At 43.3% G+C, this 9,896-nt stretch overlaps 1 protein-coding gene across 3 annotated transcripts in view; it reads right to left on the reverse strand.

Moving 5' to 3' along the window:
• The window catches only part of MAP3K20 (mitogen-activated protein kinase kinase kinase 20), a 173,658-nt gene extending 172,182 nt beyond the window's left edge, over positions 1-1,476 (reverse strand). The window contains exon 1 of one of the 3 annotated variants that reach the window (XM_027128169.1): positions 1,190-1,476. The gene's annotated coding sequence lies outside the window, so the exon portion shown is untranslated. The remainder of the gene's footprint in view (positions 1-1,189) is intronic. The other 2 variants (XM_027128170.1, XM_027128177.1) reach the window with 2 other exon arrangements.
• Between the last annotated feature and the right edge of the window lie 8,420 nt (positions 1,477-9,896).

Genomic DNA, 9,896 nt, shown 5'->3' on the forward strand with positions numbered 1-9,896 from the left:
TGACTAAAACTATAATTAAAATGCAGTCATCCCATATTTTTTGAAAATCAAAAAACGACATGAAATTTCATTGTGGAGATGGGCCTACTACAAAGAAGACACTAACTGTCTTGGATTGCTTGTTTATTTTTTGTCTAAATGTGTCTGTAGGTTTGGTTCTACTGAATCCTAGCTGTTCACTTCAACGGAGGTCAGGAAAGCAAGAAGGCTCTCCTAAAACAGCTTTAAGGTTAAAATATGGATATACTTTAACAACCACCGTAGCTCAAAAATCATAGAATTAATTCTGTAAGTCCATTCTAATACACTATCATACATAAGAAGCTGTTTATTGTAATATCACTGGAATAGGACACTAAATGATGTTGCTTTCATTATTAAAGAAACTAACAAAAATAGTAATTAAGTTTCCCCATAAACACTGCTTATCCAAGACCCAGAGGCGCATCAGAAACATACATTTTCAACAATCTAACGATTGCCCCATTTTGTAGGAAATTCAATGTCCTCCGGCCAGTTTTGGATTAAAGTTTGTCTGCAAGCTGTCAGGAGCAAGCGAGGGGTGGCGGCCGCCTCAGCCTTCACCTCCGTCCTGGTGCAGGACCCCGAGCCCAGGAACCCGGGGACGCCACCCGGTCGGCAAAGCGGCCACCCCGACGCCCGCGGAAGGCACGAGCTCCACGCTGCCCGGGGCAGTGCAGGAGCCGCCGCTCTGGGCGGGAGGCGAGCACCCGGGACGGCCGGCAGGAAAGCAGAAGTTAGTGGCCTCTCCTCGCACGCAAGCACCTCTGCCGGGAAGCGGCCTGCACCCTGCGCTGATTTGGGAGATTCGCGCCTCGCCTCTCGAGAGACGCCCGGGTCACCCCGGCGAGGCCGGCGCTCCACGTCCGGGCAGGGGAGCGGCGGCCGGGAGGCGCCGCCCGCCGGGGCCGAGACCACCAGAGTCTCTCCGGCTGCGCCCTGCTCTTCCCGGCGCCAACTTCTGCCTGGGACCCGTGCGAACTTCCCGAGCCGCTTCCCGGCCGCGCAAGGGCGCGGGAACCGGGGACGCCAGCTCCGTGTCGGGCAGGGGTGCTCCGTGGAGGCCCTGACCCCGGCAGGGCCTGGGCCCGCGACGCCAGGACGAGTCGCGATCGCGGCGGGCCTGCTCCGCACCCTCACCCCCGCAGCCTCTGGCCTGGCCCCTTACCTGGCTCCCGGGCCGGGCGCGAGCAGCAGCCGGGGGCGCCGAGGCCCCGCGCGCGGCGAGGGCAGGGGCGGCGGTCGGGGTTCGAGAGGACTGCGGCCGGGTCGGCTCCCACGCTTTCCGCCCGAGTCAGGAGTTGAACATTCCGCGTCTCCGCCCGCGCCAATGAGGAAGACAGTCACGGCAACAGCACCACCTACCTCTGAGCGCGGAACGGCCGGGCCTCCCTGTCCGCGCCGCACACGCCAGCCGGCCCGGCCGCAGCGCAGAAGCTCCAGACAGCTAGGCGGGGGCGGGCGCTCGGGCTCCCAGGCTGCACCCCGAGGGCACCTTGCGCCGCGCGCCCTGGGACCCTCCCAGGCCGCCGCACCCCACAGACCGAACCCCATACCGCGGGGACGCGGATAGAGGGGGTATGCCTCTGCCTCCCTTTGTGCCTTCCCATCTTTTTAACAAGTTAGCACCACGTATTCCCTCAACTCATCCTTATCAACAAACATTTACTATGAAAAAGGCGCTGGGATACAAAGACACGGGAGGCTCCTTCGTGCCGTACAGATGTTAATTATCTGCTTGGGAAGGGGACCAACCGACGTGTACAGATATTTCGGGGGAGGTAGGGCTGAAGGCTGCCTCAGTGGAACCATCAGTAGATACCTATGGAATTTTGAGGAAGGTCTGCTGCCCTGGTTGATGACTTTAGCAAAGCAGAGTTCAGATGAGACTAGAATCCGCTCCAGGTGTGAGCAAAAGGTGGAATCAGTACTGGGGAGAGAAGTTATGGTCAGTGGGGAGGACGGTTCTGTGGAGGAAATGGGAGACGAGGTTCTAAAAGTATGGGAGGGGAAGGGTAAGCTGTGACAAAGTGAGAGAGTGGCATGGACATATAAACACTACCAAACGTAAAATAGATAGCTAGTGGGAAGCAGCCGCATAGCACAGGGAGATCAGCTCGGTGCTTTGTGACCAGCTAGAGGGGTGGGATAGGGAGGGTAGGAGGGAGGGAGTCGCAAGAGGTAAGAGATATGGGAACGTATGTATATGTATAACTGATTCACTTCGTTATAAAGCAGAAACTAACACACCATTGTAAAGCAATTATACTCCAATAAAGATGTTAAAAAAATAAAAATAAAAAAAATAAAAGTATGGGAGGCATGATCCAGGGCTCACTGATTTCGAATCTTATCATCTATGGACACTGGGGAACTGTGGAAAGTTAGAATCAAAGGGGTGAAGTAGGTGTCTGTGGTTTTTTGTTTGTTTGCGGTTCGCGGGCCTCTCACTGTTGTGGCCTCTCCCATTGCGGAGCACAGGCTCCGGACGCGCAGGCTCAGCGGCCACGGCTCACGGGCCCAGCCGCTCCACGGCATGTGGGATCTTCCCGGACCAGGGCACGAAGCCGTTTCCCCTGCATCGGCAGGCAGACTCTCAACCACTGCGCCACCAGGGAAGCCCTGTGGTTTTGTTTTTTAATGGTGATTTCGAGAGAGAGCAGTCCAGGGTGGTTGTAGAATGTGTTGCTAAGGTGAAACTGGGACGCAGCATATTGTCCAGCTGGTTATGCGAGTGTGAGGATGTGAGTTGGCATGTACAAAATAGAATTAGGAAAGAAGAAATGAACTTCAGAGACATGTTTCAGGAAGAGACCACAGGAATTGGTGATTCACTAGATGTGGAAAAGAAGAAAGAGAGATGACGCCACGATTTCAGACCTGGGTGACTAGAAGAATGATGGTGTCATTGACAGAAACAGATACCGGTGGAGTAGGAGCTGGCTTCCTGTTGCGTTTGAGGTCATGGGAGGAAAAACAGGTAGGGATGCAGCTGTTGAAATATGAAAATGATTCAGAAAAGAGGTCAGGAGGGAAATAAAAAATTTGGAAATCATTCATATGGTTAAAGATATGGAAGTGGAGAGATAAGTGAATAGAGGTTAAAAAACCCCACTTTCTGGTCTGTGATTCAGATTAATTATTTGAATTGTCCCTTTGATAAAGACTAGGAGCTTCAGCATTGATAGATTCTATTTGGGGAACTGAGAAATTAGGATTGATGAAAACTGTCATGCTAAAAAAAAAAATTCCTGCTGTGGGTAATCAAAGAATTCCAAAAGCCATCTAACCATTAAAGGGAAAACTAAGGCTCTTTAGCACAGACCTAGGGATAGGGTGACTCCAGTTATTTCACCTCAACTTCAAAGGCACTAGACTGTGATGGAAAGGACACTAGAATGGGAACAGAGAAGCCGGCTTCTGGTTTTAGGCCTGCCACTTCTCAGCTGGGGTATTTTGCTAGACAGGCCTTGGTTTCCTCCTCTGCAAAATAAGAAGGCCCAATTAAATGTTAGCTGAAGGTTCCAGCTTTAAAACTATGAATAATACTACTTTAAAGTTGGAGCATATGTCATAATACGTTTAGCCACGATCCCCTTCCTCTCCATCCATTCTTTTCTTCATTTTATTTTTCTTCACATAAATTAGGCTAAGAACATAATAACCAGCAGGAACAGTGAATGCTAAAAAGTAGTCTCACAAATATGCTTAAATGATAACCTCATAGGCACTCTCTTGTCTTCCCAATTAGGTTGCAAGCTCCTTGAGGTCATGTCTTCTATGTTATTGTATCTGAAATAAATACACAGTAATTGTGTGATAAACTGATTTCTTCAAGTCTTATTTTTCTCTGGTCAACCTGCCTGTTTCCTTGTGACTATACTGATCTCTTTAGGCCCCAGACTTAATAAATATACTCTGGTGCTTATTCCCGTGGTCGACTCTGCTTTGTCAGACTTTGAAATCTTTTTGAAAGCATATTGGTTAATTCTCACCAGGCAGAGTATAGGTTTACAAATGTAAATAGCAGTAACAAAAGAGACCTAGTCAAACCTCTCTTATCAAGCTTTCCTATTCCTTTACTTCACATGTCTCCATACTAAAAATAGATGTACTTTCAGCAGTAAGGTGACTTAGGAGTCCTTAGCACCCTCTTATATCCAAGAATACCCTCCAAAGTAAACATGCAATGTCAGTAAAAACAGTGTATTTGCTATGCAAATATAGCTTAAAGAAAAAGTCTCCTAGCCCCTTATTCAATCAGATTGCTGTCCCTAAGCTCCTCTAAAATAGAAATTCTGGAACTGCTATCAGTGGATCAGAGAAGTGCAGGCATAAATTCCATTAAGGGTGGAAGGAAAGGCAACTTAAAAGGAAGCAAAGTATTCTTCCCGCTCTTTATAGCAATAAGAGCTGTGATGCTGGTACCCAGAAGCATTTTTTCTAGCCATCTCAGTTCTCTATCTCAGATAGTGAGTGATCTGTGTCTGGATCATAACTAAGAATTAACCAGCTTTTATACAAAAGTTGATACTTTACCTTCTGCACAACTCTGGATCCCTGGGAAATGAATGCATACAATCAAACATCTTTTAAGATAAGTAGCCATTACCTTAAACTGACAAATGAAGCCCAGGTCACTTTTCAAGCTTAGATTTCACATCTAATTTGAGGACTGAAGAATTCACAAGAGTATTTCGGGTACCAAATTTGCTTAGGTGTTCCAGGATATGAAAGGAGCAATAGGGTGAGAAGAGAAATTGGGGACTTTTCCAAAGTTTATTCAACAAGCATTTACTGAACGGCAGGACTGTGCTGAGCTTTGCAATTATAGCAGTGACCCAGACGTGTTCCCCACCATCACAGAATTTTCAGAATGCAATAGAAAAGCCATTAAAGATACAAGAAGTGTGCTAAGTGGGCATATATGGGGACCTACAGCAGGACACCTTTTTGGAAAGCCATAAAAGACAAAGAAGCTTCCAAGACAAAGAAGCTCTAAGTCCATATGAGAAGAATAATGAGAATTTGCTGGACAGAAAGGTAGGAAAGCTATTCCAGGCAAAGGGAACAGCAAGTACAAAGGCCCAAGAGCATTTAACAAGTTCAAAGACTAAATCCCCTAGTAGCTAAGTAAAGACATTGCCAGGAGGGAATAATAATCCTCATAGTGGTAGTAATAGTAGTAGTGATAGCAGTACTAATAACAGTGTTGGCTAATATTTTCTGAGAACTCACGAGCCATGCACCGAGCTAAGAGTTTTACAAGCTCACTGTACCCAATCTTCAAAGTAACCCGACAAGGCAGTTTAAATCATCATCCTACGCTGTAGAGCTGGAAGAAGTCTTGGAAATCTTAGGCAACTTGTCTTCCCTCAGGGAGCAAGACATAAACTTTAGGGCTCGCTCATTTCCACTAAGCAGTTCTCCAACTTTCTGGTCTTAGGGTTCCTTTATACTCTAAAAAATCCTTGAGATAAAATAAATAAGCCATGGGGGTGACTTATTAATATACAGCATAAGGTATATGGTCAATAATATTGTAACAATTTTGTATGGGGACAGATAGTTACTAGACTTATTATGGTGATCCTTTCATAATGTATGCACATGCCAAATCACTATACCTGAAACTAACATAACGTTGCATGTCAACAATATTTCAAAATAAATAAAATTTTAAAATAAATAAATAAGTCCTTGAGAACATCAAATAGCTTTTGTTTATGTGAGTTATACCTGTCAATATTCATCATACAGGAAATTAAAACTAAAATCTTTTAATTCATTTAAAAATAACAAAGGCACATATATTAACGTAAATAACATATTTTAATGAAAAATAACTGTTGTCCAAAGTAAAAAAAGTTAGTGAGCAGTGTTATTGTTTTATATTTTTGCAAATATATCAGGCCTAATAGAAGACAGCTGATTCTCATATCTGCTTCTGCATTTAATCTATTCCAGTATCATATTACATTTACCCTGTGGAAGATTCCACTGTACACTCATAAGAGAGGACAGTCAAAATAACATCTTAGTATTCTTATGAGAAGAGTTTTTTTTTTTTGTTTGTTTGTTTTTGGTACGCTGGCCTCTCACTGTTGTGGCCTCTCTTGTTGCGGAGCACAGGCTCCGGATGCGCAGGCTCAGCGGCCATGGCTCACGGTCCCAGCCGCTCCACGGCATGTGGGATCTTCCCGGACTAGGGCACGAATCCTGTCCCCTGCATCGGCAGGCGGACTCTCAACCACTGCGCCACCAGGGAAGCCCCAGAAGGGGATTTTAACTGATGACAGTATAACATAAATTGCTGTTAGTCTGAAAACAGTATAGAAGCTATACCCCCAAAGTGTTGATGTCACTAAGGGTGCAGTGTTATCTTAAGAAGGGATGTTGTTGGGCTCTCTCTAGCCTGCCCTTGTTCAACATTTCTACAACTTGGATGAAGACCTAAGTGGCATGCCTATCTAACTAGGGAATAACATGTATCTGGAAGGAATAGCTAACATATTACATAGAAGAATCATATCAAAACTTAAACACTTATACTCACAAACCTTTATTGACACCTCACTGCCTACTAAAGTTCCAGATCCTTAGGGCATATTTAAAACCTTCCATTAGCTCACCCAAGTTTTCCTCCCCAACATTACCTCCCATCTTTGTGGGCTACATGCTGCCTCTCTCCCCCAGCACCTTTCACCTCCTTGGAATTTTCCTACATCAGTTCTCGTTCTTATCATCACATCTGGCCACCAAGAATACTGTGCTCTTCCTCCGTCACAGGTGTGGCAATGGCAGATTCTATTCAAAGAGAACATTACTGAAATCTAAGGGAAACATAAAATGTTATGATAGTAGTCCAATTTCTGAAACTGAGATTTGTCTTAGATCCAATACAGATAAGCTTTCATCCCCCAGATAACTGTATCTTAGACCCAGATGAGCTGGTATAACATTATAGATACATTACTTGGTTTCTTAGGGTCTCCAGAGCTTCCAGGAGACACATGATGCTGTTTTTTGGATAAACCAAATTCTCCGACTTAAACTTCCAGACATTCTAGGAAGACCAATAGTATCATCCCACATGACATTCAGAATAGCACCAATTTCTTGGATTTAGGCATATGTGATTAGGAAGGAGAACTCTTCTATTTGCTGGTATCTGGAAAAGCTAGAATTATATTTCATAAGGTAAGTATTAGTCTCATTTAATAACTGCTCATAAGCAATCAAGTGCCAACAACCACCTTCTATATAAAATTTTCAGGTACCTGTAGATTTTTCATGTCCCCTCTTTACCATAAACACCATTAGATGAAGCCAATACATAATCACGTGTCTTCACTAGCCATTTTTTTCTCTTCAAAATGCAATTTTTAAAAAACCGATATGCCTGGTCTCTGTTTTCTTCATTTCGCTTGCCTCCAAAAAGTCTACAACCAGGTGATATAGTTTTTCTGGTCTACCTAGAAAGGGGATAGAGGAAAGAGTGAAGGAATGACTACTTCCCAGCAGCTGGCTCAGGACCTCTCAAGAGCGGATTAACCAGTTTATTATAATCAGAAAATCCTGATCAAATTTCAAAGTCTCTTTTCCATCTACAATTCTTTTATATTATTGTTTTTCAAGTTGAAATTTTTCTAGCGAATATTTTTATAAGTTTTACTTGTTTTTTGTTTTTTGGGTATTTTTTGCCACCATTGGCTTTTCTCTAACTTTTTAATGTCCATTTGTATTAAGCCCCTGTCCTCATGGTTTGTAACACCTTCCAATTTACTATCATCTGCAAATTTCATTAACATGCTATTTACTCCCTCTTCCAGATCATTAATAAATGCTATTTTCTTATGTATTAAATTTTGCGGTCGAATAGATTTAATTTGCTGTTGTAATTTCAGTGCATGTTTTCTAAAGATACAATGCAGTTAAGAATGGTCTTAACATAGGCTTAAATCCATACCCGGTTTATAGTTATTTTACTATTATGCAATCCATTTGTGTTCTCTAATCAGCACTGTTGTGAGCTCCATTGAAGCAATAATCTATTGATTTTCTCCTCCTTCTTTTTCAATATAGTCATCATCTTGGCTTTAAATACACAGCAGTAGCAGAGTTAGAACTATTGTGTCGTTCTAACCCACCACTATTTATAAAAGGAAATTAAATCTTTTTTCTCAGTGGATATTCTTCCACTGATAAAAGGAATATTCTAACATTAAAAATTATTTTATAACCATAATATTTGATTTTCCTATGCATGGCATCAATGTTCTAAAAAGAAACAGATTCTAGATTTTTAAAGCAAGTAAATGTAATGAATATCACATTTATATATATTAAATAGATATTTTATATAAATAATATATAATATCTATATCTAGAGAGAGACATAGATACATTAGAAGTGTGTGTATATATTTTCTTTTATAATAAATCAGCTCACTGACTCCCTGACTCCTAGAGACTCTGGGGTGACTTTGTTTTTTATAAAAGACTTAGACATGCCACCTTCAAATCAGAGAATGAGATTCATTAAGCCTTTGCTTCACTTTGTGTCACACATCATCCTACTTATTAGGGCCCTCAATAGTGGCAGTTTTCATTTTCAATGAGATGAGGCTTCCCACATGTCACTTAATGTTCACGTATTGAAATTTTTTTTTTTTAATTTATTTTTGGCTGCGTTGGGTGTTTGTTGCTGTCCGCGGGCTCTCTCTAGTTGTGGCGAGCGGGGTCTATTCTTCCTTGCGGTGCACGGGCTTCTCATTGCGGTGGCTTCTCTTGTTGCGGAGCTCGGGATCTAGGCATGCGGTCTTCAGTAGTTGTGGCCCGTGGGCTTAGTTGCTCTGCAGCGTGTGGGATCTTCCTGAACCAGGGATTGAACCCGTGTCCCCTGCATTGGCAGGCAGATTCTTAACCACTGCGCCACCAGGGAAGTCCCACATATTGAAATTTTAAATAATTTTTCAGGCGGTTAGTCTTCATGTTTGTATACAATTCAATACATAATATTTCCAGGAAATATTTTCTCTTCCCTCACTCTCAACCTCTCTCTCTTTTTTCCCCGTATAAAGTCAACTGAGTACAATCCCATGGTAATCTTTTCTTTTCCACATTGAGAAATTTAACCTCTAGATCTCAGTTTCCCCATCTGTGATGTAACCGAGCAGGACCCTATGGGACCTTCCCGGGACAGACCCTTCCCCCATATTCTCTGCTTTAGCTCCTCTCTAAAGTGCCTAGATAAAAATATGTGATGCACGTTTCCTGAGTTGTTTTACAGATCCTAAAACCACCACCAAATGGAAGAAATTAACTACTTGATAATCGTGAGCATGTAGCCCCCAGAACTGCTGGCACCTGAGGATTGATAAAAACCCGCTGCGACACAGCCTATTACCTCACCATCAACCAATCAGAGTATTGTGGACGAGTTGGTTACACACCCTGTAACTCCCCTCCCTCACCTTGCCTCGAAAATGTGTCGACTTAAAACAAAATGCACAACATGAGAGTTGTGAGTTAAGATTTATTGGGGGCAAATTGAGGATTATAGCCCAGGAGACAGCATTTCAGATAGCTCTGAGAAACTGCTCCAAAGAGGCAGGGGGAAGGTCAGTATATGTGTGATTTTGGTGAAGGGGGAGTACCTGAAATTAAGCACATTTTTTTCAGAAGGTTGCTGCTAGTCATGAGGAGCAGACGTCATCATGAAGGATTTTAGCATTTTCCTAGATACGAGGAGATGCAAGAACTGGGCTCGTAAAATCTTCTCCTGAAAATATCTAATTATCTGAAGACCTGTTCTGCCAGTTTTTCCCAGAGCACAGAGTGCCTCATTCTTTTTTTTTTTTTTTTTTTTTTTT

Source organism: Aethalodelphis obliquidens, unplaced genomic scaffold (genome assembly GCF_003676395.1).
Source record: "Aethalodelphis obliquidens isolate GAN/ISIS:26980383/991018 unplaced genomic scaffold, ASM367639v1 scaffold2, whole genome shotgun sequence".
Classification (NCBI taxonomy): Eukaryota; Metazoa; Chordata; class Mammalia; order Artiodactyla; family Delphinidae; genus Aethalodelphis; species Aethalodelphis obliquidens.